Source organism: Pelophylax lessonae (assembly GCF_965119305.1).
Source record: "Pelophylax lessonae genome assembly, chromosome: 2".
NCBI classification, from domain to species: Eukaryota; Metazoa; Chordata; class Amphibia; order Anura; family Ranidae; genus Pelophylax; species Pelophylax lessonae.
In genome coordinates, this window is record NC_138769.1 from 671,232,267 (window position 1) to 671,249,827 (window position 17,561).

The following is a 17,561-nucleotide window of genomic DNA, read 5'->3' on the forward strand; positions in this document are numbered from 1 at the left end:
TTACCTTTGACATGCAACGGCATGGCTAGTCCAGAAGTATTATTGAAGGCCATTATATTTCATAGGGTCCTTACAAGCTCCATCTCTACTGCACTGTGATCATTTCACTCTCATGTCTTGAAGCCATCTATATAAATAATATTGCCAAGGTGGATGGGGGGGGGGGGGGGGTTTGGATGGGAGGGATCATAATATAATTTTTTTTAGCTAGATTAGTAAAAGTGGTAGTAAAGCTGTTATGGATAAATTAAAATGCAGTGAAAGTCCATGTCAAAGCCTAACACTAACTATTCTTAAAAATGTTCCCTCCCCTCTTCTTGTACTTTTCCTTCATACCCTGTATAGGAAAAGATCTGTATACTTACGTTTTTAACCACTTAAGCCCCAGAAGATTTTACCCCCTTCCTGACCAGGGCCTATTTTGTGATTCGGCACTGCATGATTTTAACAGACAATTGCGCGGTCGTGTGACGCTGTACCTAAATTAATTTGACGTCTTTTTTTTCCCCACAAACAGAGCTTTCTTTTGGTGGTATTTGATCACCTGTGCGATTTTTTGATCATGCGCTATAAACAAAAAAAGAGCGTCAATTTTGCAAAAATAACAATATTTTTCACATTTTTTTATATGAAATTCCCAAAAAAAATGTAAAAATCAAAATGTTTTAACATTTTAGGCCAATTTGTTCTATGCTACATATTTTTGGTAAAAAAAAATCGCAAAAAGTGTATTTTGATTGGTTTGCGCAAAAGTTATTGCGTTTACTAACTAAGGGAAATATTTTTGTCATTTTTGTTGTTTTTTTTTTTTAACGCGTAATGGCGGCGATCTGCGATTTTTTTTTTGCGGGACTGCGACATTGCGGAGGGACAGATCGGACCCTTGACTGACATTTTTTTACACTTTTGGGGTTACCAGTATATTTTCTTCAATATCAAGGTAAGTAAACAAAAAAAAAATTGTGACTATCCATTTCTTTTACAGGTGACACTCAGCAAGCGGATGACCCAAAGTCGATTTTGAGGCCGGAACTCCGCTTTAACTCATCTTCCATCCTTTCAAACACACTCACTTCACCTTCCATCTGCACGGGTGATTCTATAGCACCTCTAGATTAATGTGGCTCCTGGACCATCCTCTGCTTATGCTGGCCATACATAGGTCGAGTTCTGAACAAATTTTCTTTTGAATATCAGAAATTTTGTGCATTTTGTAATCCGATGGGGCCACCAAAGATTTCGAAATTCGCCCAACCAAGCCTTAAATTTTTAACCTCATGTTGCTACAGAGGAAAAAAAAAATTGTGGCTAGAAATCTTCTTTTCTTTCCAGGTCACAGCTCATGCGCATTTATTTTTTGATTATATATCTCACACGATTCTCCCATCATTGATTAGAAATTAGTTTTTCAAAAAATTTCCAACATGCCCGATCCCTCAAATTCAGTGGCCATTTAAATTGGCTGTTGCTGCGGCCCGCTATTGGCCAGGTTACCTTAGAGATGACTGAGGACCAGAACATGCCCAATCATCTCTATGGTCTAGGAAACCGGAAGAGACAAACTATTATGTCACTTCTGGTTTTGGTCTAATGTAAACAAGCAGTTACTGGCCTATGAAAGCATCTGGTCAAACTGTTCTCAGTTTTATCAGCTGCTTTTAAGGACAGATGAGAGATCTGGGGTATATTAGACCCCAGATGTTAGAGTAAAGAGTAATATGTTAGAGTAAAGATCACCTGTGCGATTTTTTGATCATGCGCTATAAACAAAAAAAGAGCGTCAATTTTGCAAAAATAACAATATTTTTCACATTTTTTTATATGAAATTCCCCAAAAAAATGTAAAAATCAAAATTTTTTAACATTTTAGGCCAATTTGTTTTATGCTACATATTTTTGGTAAAAAAAAAATCGCAAAAAGTGTATTTTGATTGGTTTGCGCAAAAGTTATTGTGTTTACTAACTAAGGGAAAGATTTTTGTCATTTTTGTTGTTTTTTTTTTTAACGCGTAATGGCGGCGATCTGCGATTTTTTTTTGCGGGACTGCGACATTGCGGAGGGACAGATCGGACCCTTGACTGACATTTTTTTACACTTTTGGGGTTACCAGTGACATTACTACAGTAATCAGTGCTATACATATGCACTGTTACTGTAAAATGACACTGGCAGTGAAGGGGTTAACTTTTTATTGAGAGGGAGGGGTTGTGTGTGTCCCTAGGGGCGTGATTCTAACTGTGATTGGCTGTGGCTTTAGGTGTAGGAACAGTGATCAACGGTCCTACATAGTAGAACCGTATGATCACTGTTCTTACACAGGGGAGAATGACAGGCGGCTTGTTTACATCAGCCGCCTGCCTTTCTCCCGCTCTAACAGAAGATCGCGAGTGCCCGGCGGACATCGGATCCGCCGGGCACACGCGCGGGGGGGTCCGTGACCGAGCGGGAGCGCGCCTCTGGTGGTGCGCGCTCGCTCCCCAGAGCCTCACAGGCTAGCGACGTACCCATACGTCACTTTGCCTGTGAGGGGCTGACCGTCGCAGTATATGTACTTGCGGCGGTTGGCAAGTGGTTAAATGTGATCAGGAGTTCGCCCAAATCTCTAACCACGTTGCAAACAGGATGCTGCTTTCCATGACCTTGTTATACGTGTATATAAAGCAGGATATCCTGTGTTTGCAGATGGTAATTACTCAGCTGTCAGCTTCACAAATATTTGCAAAACTGGTGATTATCTACCATCAGATATTTGTTTTCATGGTAAATGCATGCATGCTAAAAAATGTTTATATGTAGCACATATACTGTATATATGTACATCTGATAAAGATTATACTATTCTTCTTGAAAAAATCTTAATCCTCACATATTTTTCTTGTGAAGAAAGGAGTCCTTCTGGTTCAGGCACTAAGCAGAGTCTCTTAAGCGTGAGGTGTGGTGGATACACAGGCAAAACACAAGAGCACCTAGTGGAATGAACAATAGGATGGACATAAACCTTTTCTTGAAATAATTGTGAAGTTTATTAAGGGTTGGTGCGGGTTCGCACTTGTGTGATGCGGGAGCCCTGCGAATCTACTGCGGGTTCCTGCGTCGCATTAAACTCGCATGGCGATTCGCACTGCCGCATGCGAATCGCTGGGGGTGTCAATACTTAGTCTACAACGCCCCTGGGGTGGCTCATGCGTCACGGTGTGAGCTGACAGTTCGCGCATGAGTCGGATCGCACTAGTGTGAACCACCATGCGATCCAATTCTGCTGCAGACTTAAATTAGTGTTCGGTGCGATTCAGATGCGGATTCGCCCATGCAATCGGTGTGGCTGAGTTTTGCGTCGCACAGACATTGCGCGTGATTTTAGGAGCAGTGTGCTCCGAGTCGCATGCAGTGTCTGTCATCGCATAAGTGTGGACTGGCACTTAATGTTTGTTTTCCTATGGGACACCTTCCTTGATTTTTGACCGACTTAAACACACCACCTCTCCCCTGGTGTTATGTATTAATGTTAATTGCAATTAAGTATGTACCACCCCTAGTTTTAGGAGCAGTTTTCACATTATATAAGTTTATTGTACATGTACATGCTATGAGGAAGGCGTAAAGCCGAAACGCGTCAGCATTTGTCATGTTGTCACCGCTATCCATGTTGGAATAAAGAATTTTACTTGGAAGAAGCCTTTTCGTGTGTCGGCTTTATTCATATACCACTAAGCAGAGTCTCCGTGTCAACTTCCTGGACTGGGATGGCACAGTCATATAAATCTTTTGTGTTTTCAGTTCCTGGCACAAATCAGCCCCTGCTGTAGCCTTTCACCACGTGATTTGCTCTACAGTTGCCAAGGTTGGATTCATGCATAGCCAACGTAAACCATGGCCAAGGGTTACAAGGATGTTGGGGAAGCCGCACAGGTACCCACGCTTCATGTTGCTGACTGGGTCCGTACACCTAAAACCAAGCTGATAGCCCAGTGGAGTGGCAGTTTGTGCTATTTTCTATGCCTTGGTTCTAGGTATACTGATGTAGAGTGGGCAAGTTGTCTCTTTTACCCATTCCGCTCCTAGCTTCAGCGTGCCTTGTGTGACTGTGACAACTAATCTTGTGATTCTATGGCTAGAGAGTCAACAGGGGTAAAAGAAGGGCAGCACAAGATAGTTGGCCTTGAGAGTTAGGCCCCATTCACACACAAAAAATCTAATATTCTCCATGAAGATGGTTTACATCTCCACTCTAAATCGCCTGAAACCAAACGCCTTAAGCTCAAAAAGGCAGATTTGAGCATTTTTGGCACATTTTTATTCTTATAGAATTGAATAGAAATGTGCCACTTGCGCGTTTTTGTGTGCATTCGCACATTGTTGCCGTGCTTTTGTGCACGATTTTCTGCTCAAATTAAAAAGTGTACAACATAAAATAGCAATAATATATGAATAAATAAATGTAAACTAAATCCACAAATAACTAAAAATCATCATAAATACAGTCTCACTAAAGATAGTACACCCCTCACATTTCTGTAAATATTTTATTATATCTTTTCAAGTGACAACACTAAAGAAATGACACTTTGCTATAATGTAAAGTAGTGAGTGTACAGCTTGTATAACAGTGTAAATTTACTGTCCCCTCAAAATAACTCAACGCACAGCCAATAATGTCTAAACCACTGGCAACAAAAATGAGTACACACCTAAGTTAAAATGTCCAAATTGGGCCCAATTAGCTATTTTCCCAACCCGGTATCATGTGACTCATTAGTGTTACAAGGTCTCAGGTGTGAATGGGGAACAGGTGTGTTTTAATTTGGTGTTATCGCTCTCATTCTCTCATACTGGTCACTGGAAGTTCAACATGGCACATCAAGGCAAAGAAATCTCAGAGGATCTGAAAAAAAGGATTGTTGCTCTACATAAAGATGGCCTAGGCTATAAGAAGATTGCCAAGACCCTGAAACTGAGCTGCAGCACGGTGGTCAAGACCATACAGCAATTTAACAGGACAGGTTTCACTCAGAACAGTCCTTGCCATGTTCGACCAAAGAAGTTGACTGCACATGCTCAGTGTCATATCCAGAGGTTTTCTTTAGGAAATAGATATATGAATGCTGCCAGCATTGCTGTAGAGGTTGAAGGGGTGGGGGGTCAGCCTGTCAGTGCTCAGACCATACGCCGCACACTGCATCAAATTGGTCTGCATGGCTGTCGTCCCAGAAGGAAGCCTCTTCTAAAGATGATGCACAAGAAAGGCCGCAAACAGTTTGCTGAAGACAAGCAGACTAAGGACATGGTTTACTGGAACCATGTCCTGTGGTCTGATGAGACCAAGATAAACTTATTTGGTTCAGATGGTGACAAGCGTGTGTGGCGGCAATCAGGTAATGAGTACAAAGAAAAGTGTGTCTTGCCTACAATCAAGCACGGTGGTGGGAGTGTTATGGTCTGGGGCTGCATGAGTGCTGCCGAAACTAGGAAGCTACAGTTCATTGAGGGAACCATGAATGCCAACATGGACTGTGACATACTGAAGCAAAGCATGATCCCCTCCCTTCGGAGACTAGGCCACAAGGCAGTATTCCAACATTATACTGACCCCAAACACAACTCCAAGGCAACCACTGCCTTGTTAATGAAGCTGAGGGTAAAGATGATGGACTGGCCAAGCATGTCTCCAGACCTAAACCCTATTGCGCATCTGTAGGGCATCCTCAAATAGTAGGTGGAGGAGCGCAAAGTCTCTAACATCCACCAGCTCTGTGATGCCGTCATGGAGGAGTGGAAGAGGACTCAAATGGCAACCTGTGAAGCTCTGGTGAATTCCATGCCCAAGAGGGTTAAAGCAGCACTGGAAAATGGTGGCCACAAAAAATATTGACACTTTGGGCCCAATTTGGATTTTTAGGGGTGTACTCACTTTTGTTGCCAGCAGTTTAGACATTAATGGCTGTGTGTTGAGTTATTTTGAGGGGACAGCAAATCTACACTGTCATACAAGCTGTACACTCACTACTTTACATTGTAGCAAAGTGTCATTTCTTCAGTGTTGTCACATGAAAAGATATAATAAAATATTTACAAAAATGTGAGGGGTGTACTAACTTTTGTGAGATACTGTATGTAACGAAACCGCCGACCCACACTGTACTTGTGGTCTTCCATCAGTATATGGCTTCCTTGCAGTCATGAACATATATTCCTGATTTTCCCAGCCGCCCTCATACAAAGCTAGCCAACAACTTAGCTTGTACAAGTTTAGGAACCTTCTCATCTATTGAACAGTTTCGCACTCAATTTATACACACATTAGCACATCCCCCTCCTGATCAAATTACTACACACAGGTCAGGGATTGCCTGACTACATTATCCTATGCAGATGAAATTGTAATCAGAAATTGAATTAACATATCTAAAGAACAACCAACACAAACAGTATATTTCCACTCAGCAACTAATAGATGACAGTGATTCAATCAACCTGAGCCAATTAAGTAGCAGATGGCCGTCCTCAAGCTCCTGCAATACAATACACAAACAATAGGTGTAAATACAGAACCTATTGTAGATAACAGGTGAGTACATCAGCATATTCAAAGATGTCTGGAAGACAGGTGGTTGAGCTGATGATATTTGCATATTGTTCTGTCACATTGTGCATTATATTACCAAAAGTATTGGGTAAAAGTATTAGGCTGGGTTCACACTGTGTGCAGAGAGGCTCAGCAGGGGGTCCAGTGCGTCCCTGTTCATTGTTTCAGGTCCGAATTCAGTCCGAATTTTTGGCTAAATTCGAACCTGAAACGGACCAGAAGACACAGAGGAGGTTTCTGCAAGCCACTTTACAGCCATTCCAGGGCTGTGTGAACCGGCTCCATTGAGAGTCTCCTGACATGGGAAACCTGCATCCAATTCGCAATAATGGCATTCTAGTCTTAGTCCGTAGGGTTTAATATTGAGTTGGCCCACCCTTTGCAGCTATAACAGCCTAAACTCTTCTGGGAAAGCTGTCCACAAGGTTTAGGAGTGTGTCTATGGGAATGTTTGACCATTCTTCCAGAAGTGCATTTGTGAGGTCAGGCACTGATGTTGGACGAGAAGGCCTGGCTCGCAGTCTCTGCTCTAATTCATCCCAAAGGTGTTCTATCGGGTTGAGGTCAGGACTGTGTGCAGGCCAGTCGAGTTCCTCCATCCACCAACTCGCTTATCCATGTCTTTAATGGACCTTGTTTGTGCACTGGTGTGCAGTTATGTTGGAATAGGAAGGGGTCGTCCCCAAACTGTTCCCACAAAGTTGGGAGCATGGAATTGTCCACAATGTCTTGGTATGCTGACACCTTAAGAGGAACTAAGGGGATAAGCCTAATCCCTGAAAACAACCCCACATCATAACCCCTCCTCCACCAAATGATCTGGACCAGTGCACAAAACTAGGTCCATAAATAAATGGATGAGCAAGTTTGGGTTGGAGGAACTCAACTGGCCTGCACAGAGTCTTGACCTCAACCTGATAGAACACCTTTGGGATGAATTTGAGCAGAGACTGTGAGCCAGGCCTTCTTGTCCACATTAGTGCCTGACCTCAAAAATGTGCTTCTGGAGGAATGGTTAGACATTCCCATAGACACACTCCTAAACCTTGTGGACAGCCTTCCTAGAAGAGTTGAAGCTGTCTACATAAGAACCTTATGGCAGAATAGCCAGGTATTATTTGAATTGAATCATGTTGTTTTTTTGTTTGTTTTTTTATATCTGGCCTTGTAGGAATATCTAGTTACACCCAAAAGCTATAGCAATGATAGAAACTCAATCAATGTATTCTCCCTAATGTAGAATAAACAAACATTTAGGGGTGTCAGCTGAATAAGTTCACTTTCTTTTGGTGAGTGAATAAACACAGTCTGCTAAGGGAAACCATTTCAAAAGATCTCCAGAAAATAGCAAATGCCAGGGGATGATATAACCCCCTATGAATGATATACAGTAGCTCAGAAATGGTCAACTTTCATGATATAGGAGGCTTCAAGTGTGGCCCTTGACATCATCAAAGGGCCACACATAATATACTACTGTATGAATGTTATACTACAGAAAACTGGCAAACTGAATACATGCAACAGGAGATGGTCAGAGACTGGAGATTCTTTAGATGAGACTGCTAGAGTTCACTCATTTTACAACTCCTTTACAAATCAATGCTTTCAAATCTTTGTACTCTCTACAGCCTTATTTTTTTTAAAAATTATTGCCTTAAAAGGCTCAGAGGGATGCAGGTTGGGCACTAGAGCAATACAGCATGTATCTATTTAAAATACCATACATGCTTAAAGCGGAGTTCCGGCCTCAAAATAAAAAAAAAAATTGATTTTGGGCCATCCGCTTGCTGAGTGCCACCTGAAAAAGAAATGGATGCTGTTGATTTTTTTTTTTTTGGTCACTTACCTTGTAATTGAAGAAAATATACTCACCTTCCTTCCACTTCCTTCCTCTGCGGCCGCGGCCCGTGCCGTCTCTTCAGGCTTGCGATGAATCCTGGGTGCTGAACGTCATCGATCCCAGGAGTCAATACGCCTGCACCGGCCCTGCTCGTCAGTTCCGGTGCAGGCGTGGCATTCCCTGCTAAACAGCTTCTGGGCATGCCCAGAAGCTGTGCAGGGATGCGCGCCTGCACCGGAACTGACGAGCAGGGCCGATGCAGTGCATTGTGGGACTCCGACGCCATGGAAGAGCACACGAAGAAGGACGCTGCGGCTTCAGCTGCCCACACCTGAGATGGCAGCGCTGGAGAAGAAATTTTAAAGGTAAGTATTTCTTCTAAAAGGTTAGTGCGACCCGGGACAGTTCAGAGGCTAGCCATTGTGGAATGTACTAACCCTGACTGTCCCGGGGGTATTTTTATCTAAATTTGACCCCAGAGGCCGGAACTCTGCTTTATACCTACTAGTTCTTCTTCCAGTCTATTCAGTCTTCACTTCTTTTTGCCAGGCAACACCTGTCACTTGAATTTTAAAGGATTAGTCCAGGCAATACCAAACTAACGCTAAACCTGTTCTGTGCCACATTCTAAACCAGGGGTGGGGAATCTTTTTTCTGCCAAGGGCCATTTGGATTTTTGTAACATCATTCGGGGGCCGTACAAAATGTATGCATAAATGTAATAGGCATTGCTTTGCGGCAAAAAACGCTGTAAAAAATTGCGTGACTTTGAGGTCACAAAAGTGTGAAAGGGGCCTTCAGTAATCAAGGTATAGTGTGCCCCCTTTCAATGCAGACTGACCACAGCGTGCCCCCCTTTCAATACAGACTGACCACAGCGTGCCCCCTTTCAATGCAGAGTGACCACAGCATGCCCCCTTTCAATGCGGAGTGACCACAGCGTGCCCCCTTTTAATGTGGAGTGCCCACAGTGTGCCCCCTTTCAATGCGGAAGGCCCACAGCGTGCCCCCTTTCAATGCGGAGTGCCCACAGCGTGCCCCCTTTCAATGCGGAGTGCCCACAGCGTGCCCTCTTTCAATGCGGAGTGCCCCCTTTCAATGCGGAGTGCCCAGAGCGTGCCCCCTTTCAATGCGGAGTGCCCAGAGCGTGCCCCCTTTCAATGTGGAGTGCCCACAGCGTGCCCCCTTTCAATGCGGAGTGCCCCCTTTCAATGCAGAGTGCCCAGAGCGTGCCCCCTTTCAATGCAGAGTGCCCAGAGCGTGCCCCCTTTCAATGCGGAGTGCCCAGAGCGTGCCCCTTTTCAATGCGGAGTGCCCAGAGCGTGCCCCCTTTCAATGCGGAGAACACCTTTGGGATGAATTTGAGCAGAGACTGTGAGCCAGGCCTTCTTGTCCACATTAGTGCCTGACCTCAAAAATTTGCTTCTGGAGGAATGGTTAGACATTCCCATAGACACACTCCTAAACCTTGTGGACAGCCTTCCCAGAAGAGTTGAAGCTGTCTACATAAGAACCTTATGGCAGAATAGCCAGGTATTATTTGAATTGAATCATGTTGTTTTTTTGTTTGTTTTTTTATATCTGGCCTTGTAGGAATATCTAGTTACACCCAAAAGCTATAGCAATGATAGAAACTCAATCAATGTATTCTCCCTAATGTAGAATAAACAAGGCCCAATGCGGAAGGCCCACAGCGTGCCCCCTTTCAATGCGGAGTGCCCACAGCGTGCCCCCTTTCAATGCGGAGTGCCCACAGCGTGCCCTCTTTCAATGCGGAGTGCCCAGAGCGTGCCCCCTTTCAATGCGGAGTGCCCACAGCGTGCCCCCTTTCAATGCGGAGTGCCCCCTTTCAATGCGGAGTGCCCAGAGCGTGCCCCCTTTCAATGCGGAGTGCCCAGAGCGTGCCCCCTTTCAATGCGGAGTGCCCAGAGCGTGCCCCTTTTCAATGCGGAGTGCCCAGAGCGTGCCCCTTTTCAATGCGGAGTGCCCAGAGCGTGCCCCCTTTCAATGCGGAGTGCCCACAGCGTGCCCCCTTTCAATGCGGAGTGCCCCCTTTCAATGCGGAGTGCCCCCTTTCAATGCGGAGTGCCCAGAGCGTGCCCCCTTTCAATGCGGAGTGCCCAGAGCGTGCCCCCTTTCAATGCGGAGTGCCCAGAGCGTGCCCCTTTTCAATGCGGAGTGCCCAGAGCGTGCCCCTTTTCAATGCGGAGTGCCCAGAGCGTGCCCCCTTTCAATGCGGAGTGCCCACAGCGTGCCCCCTTTCAATGCGGAGTGCCCCCTTTCAATGCGGAGTGCCCAGAGCGTGCCCCCTTTCAATGCGGAGTACCCACAGTGTGCCCCCTTTCAATGCGGAGTGCCCAGAGCGTGCCCCCTTTCAATGCGGAGTGCCCAGAGCGTGCCCCCTTTCAATGCGGAGTGCCCACAGTGTGCCCCCTTTCAATGCGGAGTGCCCACAGTGTGCCCCCTTTCAATGCGGAGGGATTGACCACAATGCAGAGTGAACAGCGTGCCAAGCCCCAGTGCACTTGACTTACCTGTTGTAGCGGCGGGCAGCTTCCTCTCTTCGTCTCTTCGAGTCCCTGAAGACATTGGAGGAGGATCCGTGAGACAGTAGCGAATTTTCATTCGCTATTGTCACACAAATGGGCGGGCTCGAGGCGCACTGCTCTGCACCTCGGGTCCACCCTTCTCGGAGACTCACAGTGTCAGAACGGAGCCATCAGCTCTTTCTGACACAGCGGCACAGGGGGGGGCGGATCGCAACGATTGTGCGGGCCGGCCAGAAGGGTCGTGCGGGCCGCATGCGGCCCGCGGGCCGGGGTTCCCCACCCCTGTTCTAAACCATGGGTGTCCAACCTTTTGGCTTCTCTGGGTCACATTGAGTGTAGAGAAATTTTCTCGGGCCGCATATAAAATATATATTATAGTTAAGGTATATAAGTAATAAAATGTCGCTGCACCCTTCCCACGCCGCCACGCCCCCCCGCACTAATTTAGCACAACTAAAGGATGATCAAACGAAATGGAATCAGTATACAGAGGTTTACTTCTTCTGAAAGATAATAAACCACCATGACCACTTCAGTGATTTGAAGTTGTCATGGTGGTAGGAGTCAGAAACACTGCACATTCTCGCCCCCCCCCCCCCCCCTTCCAGGCAGCCTCTGCCTACCTTTAGTTGGAAGCTGCTGTGTCCGTGCCCCCGACCCGACTTCCTTCCTCCCCAGCAAAAAAAAAAGTTGTCAGGGGGCAGTGGGCCGCATTGCCTGCAGTTCTGGGCCGCATGCGCCCCCCGGGCCGCAGGTTGGACATGCCTGTTCTAAACCTAATCTATCTAACCCTGTAAAGCAAAAATCACTACACTTACCTATTTTGCAGCTGATCTGGTCCGGTCCCACGCTGAGCGGTCAGCGGCGGCTTCAGCGTGGAGGCGGGTGTAATAGAGGCAGCCGACAACGGAAGCCCCATTGTAAGTCTATGGGGGACGTCATTTCTCATTAATTTCACAGCCATTGTTGGTCCTCTCCTGCACACAGCTTTCGTCGATGGAGACCGGATCAGATCGGGTGCAGAAAAGGTAAGTACCGCTATTTTTGCTTTACAGGGGTAGATAGATTAGGTTTAGAATGTGGTACAGAGCAGGTTTAGCGTTCATTAGGTTTTGCCTGGGCTTATCCTTTAAAGATTAACTAAAGGCAAAACTTTTTTTTTTTATTTTTGGATAGAATGCAGCGAGATTAGAATGCTTGTCAAATTGTATTGATGTCTGTAACCCCATTAGGGAGATTCACCTTCTCTATTTGTCCTGTGTACCAGTATCATTGAAAGTGAAAGTAAAAGAAAATCCCCAATTTTGGGTTGTCCCCAGAAAAGGGGGAATCCTCCAAAAGGGACACTAGTTCAGGTGACCTGGGGGTCCCCAAGGAACTTCCCTTAATTTACAGGGATTTCCTCCCACTTCCTGTTTGGCTATGGGACAGGAAGTGAAGGAAAATCTCCGGGGACACAGATGGGGAAAAAAATTCTGACAGGTGTTATAACCCTCCCTTGCTTTTTCCAAAATGAAAAAAAAAAAAAATTATTATATTTTACCTATAATTCTATTTTCTATTTCTATAATTATAATTCTATAATTATATTTTACCTATAATTCTACTTTAAGTATCCAACAATTCCAGGTGTGCTTCTTACATTTATCTCCCCATTTCAAGCTGTGGTTCCACTTGCCAACTGCTACGTCACTAATGTCACTTCAGTGCTGCAGGTAGACACTAGTGATGTAGTGGTCTGTGGGTGGAAGCACACCTTACAATGGGAAATCAGTCATCTGACACACCCCGAAGTTTTGTCCGCTGAAGATTGAAGAGTGAAGATTCAATGCATGCATAATTGACAAGGGCATAAGTATAGAGGTCACAGGTACGCAATTGCAGGCTAGCCCCATGCTTTAGGGGGCCCGTGCGGCTGCCCTGTACACCTGGATAGTAGAGGCATCAGGGGCGCCATATAGGGGAAACGATGCCCTCCAGTTTCCTACTGCAGTCGCTGAAAGCCTGCTTCTCCTCCTCTACCTCCCGCAGCCATTCTGCAGCTGCAGGAGTAAGATTGAGGGCATAAGTTCCCCTATAATGCCGCCTCTTCAATCTTTCCTATCCAAGTTTCTTGTCTCCTGTTTCACCCAGGCCCCTATGTGCTCCCCTGACCCCCATCCCCCCGGATCACTTCCGGCTTCAACTTCTTCCCTCTCCTGCCGGCTGCTGCGAGGGATTGTGCCAGGATGGGAAGTCAGGGAGAGAGCTGTTAAATATGTCATTTAAAGGTCCCTTCCTTATCTAAATGGACACAGTGAGTAATCGGTACCAGCCGCTTTTGTGTCCATTCATAATTGAAGCATAGTAAACTACGTGTACTATGCTTTGGTTTTTAAATGAACAGGAGCCTCTGTACAGAGCTATTCCTGTCCATTCATTCTGTGTAGCTGAGACTACATAGATGGAGAATGAGGGCTGTGTCCTCATTCTCTTTTCTCTGTCTCAAAGGGGAAACATGAATGGTCTAGTTAGACCCCCGATATATCACCAAAGCCCTCCAACCTGGCTCCTAAAACAAATTGTAAAAAATAAAATAAAATTGTAAAACATATTACAAAAAAAAATAAAAAATTGAATACAAAATTACTGAAACCAGTGGCAGAACTACCAGGTCACACTTATGACCAGGCCCTGGCGTTCCACCACTGTGGGGGAGGGCCCCAAGATGGAGGGAAGGGGCCTGCTGTAAAACATGCGAAATAGACCCACTGCAGGACTGCAATAAAGGATCCTGCGACAGGAGTACAGGGCCAGGGATCAGTGGGAAAGGCCCTGGGCTCAGAGGAAAGGGCCCTGGCCGGGGATCAGGAGGGCCCTTCATGGTTTCTTGCACCGGGGCCCTGAAGGTTCTAGTTACACCTCTGATAATTAGTGAATAGTTGATATGTAATATACATGTGTAGCACCATACAGGTAGGTGCTAGGTAAAAGTATAATGGGCCTTGGCTGCCTTGATTGATTGATTGATTGATTGATTGAATGATTGGCGGGGCCATGATTTCAGCTGGGCTGTCATGTCTCCCAGGTGTGGTTACTGAGAGCGGAGTCTCTCCACTTGCTCTGTGAGAGGATTCTGATTGGGCAGTGGAGGAAATCCAATCAGTGGCCCATTAGGGCTTGAATCTACCCCAGAAGGCAGATTCTGCCGCAGAGGATTCTGGGAGGGGGTATAAGTCCAAGCGGAGCGCATGACGTAGCGTCTTTGGTGGGGAGCAGAGACCCAGGAGGGAGAGTACGGCCGTCTCTCCTCCTGTCAGAAGGATCGGGTGTCTTGGGTGGCTGTCTGAGTATCCAGAAGGGAGAGCTGAGCTGAGCTACAGAGAGGATCCGGTGTGCCGAGGACCAGTGTGGAGAAAGAGGGGTTCAGTTCCAGGAAAGCCTTGCAAGGTTGTGAGTACAGTGAACTGCCCCTGGGGGTCTGCCTAGTGTAGAGGGGACAACTCCGGTGAAGGTCCCAGGGATCCTGGAGCCTGCAAGTGTTAAGGGGGTTGCCTAGTGAAAGGACCCTTAAGTGTTAAGGGGGTTGTCTAGTGAGAGGACCCTGAAGTGTAGAGGGGGCGCCAGTGGTTGGGCCCTGAAGAGTCAAGTGTGCAGTGTTAAGAGTTGCAGCAGTACAAGCAGTTACAAGGAGCTACCTCAGTCAGTGAAGGGCTGGAGGGAGTCATATGCAGGACTTTTGAGCTAGAGTGTCAAGAGTCAAGGATCATTACACTCCTGGATCTTCTGAGTTAACCAAGGGGGTTAAAATTCTAGTTCTAGAAGTTCTAGTACAAGTTCAGCATAACAGTATTTTCAAGTGCCAGGAAGCGTTGGTCGGCATTCAGCCAGCGTCAGGACAGCGCCAACGGGCATTTTTCTGTACAGTGTCCCAGTTAAACCTAGTTGAGCCAGAGGAGTATCCCACTCATTCCCTTCTCCCATCCCCATTATAAAATAAACAACACAAACCAAAGATGCAGGAATGGTCATTGTCTCAGTTCTCACACTTGGGTTTTCAACTTAAATGTATTGGAAGTGTTTCCGGTAACAATGGCAGACCCACCTCAGGCCCAATGCCTGGAAATATTGCTACACATGTAAGACACATGTATCCCAATGAAAGTATCTCTTTAAAACCAAGCTGGCCTTCACTAATTTAAGTCACATCAAGCAATTCATTCACACGGGGATGTGATATTTGAATATTTTATGAACTGCAATGCTGAAACTGAGAATGAGTAGTGTTAAAATGTTGAGACAAAGAAATATTATAAAAATTACTCATTATAATTGTGTAAATGTTAAAAGTTTCCAACCTACATAGGAACTTTCCACATAAGACAGGAAGTGATTTGTTTCAACCATCAAAGGGGAACAATTGATTGATACCGTAATTTCCAGGTACAGTCCAAAGCTCTACACAATTGATTTCATTGCTCTTAGGGTCCAATGGCCTCAGAGCTGCATCCTAGTGGTTCACAAACAGCTGATCAGTATTGATCCAAAGAGATGGTGATAATCACTGCTAATTAGCATTAGTCCCTCCAAGGGAAAGGTTTACCTCTTATAGAATATACTGATCAAACACATACTTTCATTCAATAAATTAAAAAAAATATGTAGGAGCTATAATGTTTATTTTTTTAAATTTTAAATAAAATGCCATTATACTACAGATGGCAACAAATGACAGTTACAAAAAAAAAAGAAAAAAAAACCCCATTTATTAAGGTTAATTGGCTTCTGCCAGAAAACAGACCCTACTGTATGTACACTATATTACCACAAGTATTGGGATGCCTGCCTTTACACGCACATGAACCCTAAAGGAGTTGTAAAGTCAGAAAGTTTTTTACCTTAATGCATAGAATGATAAAAAGTCTTCTGTGTGAAGCAACCTCCCCAGCACCTCCTAATACTTACCTGAGGCCCATCTCTATCCAGGGCCAGATTAACGTAGGGGCTATTGGAGCTGCAGCTCCAGGCCCCTACCTTTATATAGGCCCCAGGTTGGCCATATTCACTGTTACCGCTCTTCTGTCACTTGTAAACACAGAAGTCTGGCTTCTATGCTCGCTTCCCCAGGCAGCTCCCTCAGAACCTCCCCACACAGCACGAAGGCCGGACAAGGAGGGACAGTTGCCGATGCATGGATGTGTTTATGGGCTTCAGAGACAGCATCCCATGTGGAATTAGGCATGCATGGCTGCACCCTTCCTCCTCTGGGTGCATGCCAAGGCACGGCCCTTAAGGCCCTTCAAAATCCTCAGCACCAAGCCCATGATGCTCTTAATCCGGCCCTGTCTCTATCCAGCGCTGTCCACGGGTCCCTCGGCCATCTGGGACTCTTCCGCCTGATTGGCTGAGATACAGCAGCAGCACCATTGGCTCCTGCGGCTGTCAATCAGAGTTAGCCAATCAGGAGAGTGGGGGTGGGGCCGAACCACAACCTCTGTCTGAATAGATACAAGGAGCTGCAGCAATAGGAGGGGGGGAGCAAGAAGAGCTGAAGAGGTACCCCAATAAAAGTGGAGGATCTAGGCCAGCCTTTCTCAACCGGTGTGCCCCGGCACACTAGTGTGCCGCCAGAGGTCCTCAGGTGTGCCGCAGGATCATGGTAGAGAAGGGCTGTCAGATGGGCCCGATCTCCCGATCCCCTGCCGAACTGTACATTGGCACTGTGAGGGAGCTCCGTCAGCCTCAGGAAAGTGAAAGTAAAGGGAGGGGGAGTGTGCTGTGCTCTCTGCTTCCCCCTACAGTGCAGTACCCGGCTGTGTGAGGGAAGGTATTGTACTAGAATTACTGTATTATTGTACTAGAATGTACCAGTATTGTACTAGAACTTTTAAAGTTTGTGTGTATGTGTGTGTGTGTCTGTGTGTTTGTACATGTGTTTGTATGTGTCTATATGTGTGCATGTATAAATGTGTATGCATGTGTGTGTGTACATGTGTCTGTATGTGTGCATGCATACATGTGTTTGTATTTGTACATGTGTTTGTGTGTGTGTTTGTATGTGTCTATATGTGTGCATCAGTGTTAATTTTGGCAGCAAATTTCAATTTAGTTTTAGTCTTAGTCTTAGGACTAAAATGGCATTTTAGTTTTAGTCCTATTTTAGTCTTCTGCAAGTGTTTTAGTTTTAGTCGTATTTAGTCGACTAAAACTCCAGTATATTTTAGTCGACTAAAACGCCCTACATTTTAGTCGACTAAAACTCATTTTAGTCATCTATAATCAAATGGGTGTAGTTCAATTGTAATTTGTAATGCATTATTTAAGCATTTCTCTACAATTTCCAAACTCATTATATACTACTGCTGGTCCTGGAGTGAAAAATCTAATATGTTATTATTTATGCATTGAGCATGCACCAGTGTTAATTTTTGGCAGCAAATTTCGATTTAGTTTTAGTTATAGTCTTTTGACTAAAATGCCATTTTAGTTTTAGTCGTATTTTAGACTTAAGACTAAAATGCCATTTTAGTTTTAGTCGTATTTTAGTCATCTGAATTGTGTTAGTCGACGAAAACGTTTTAGTCGGTTTTAGTCGATGAAATTAAC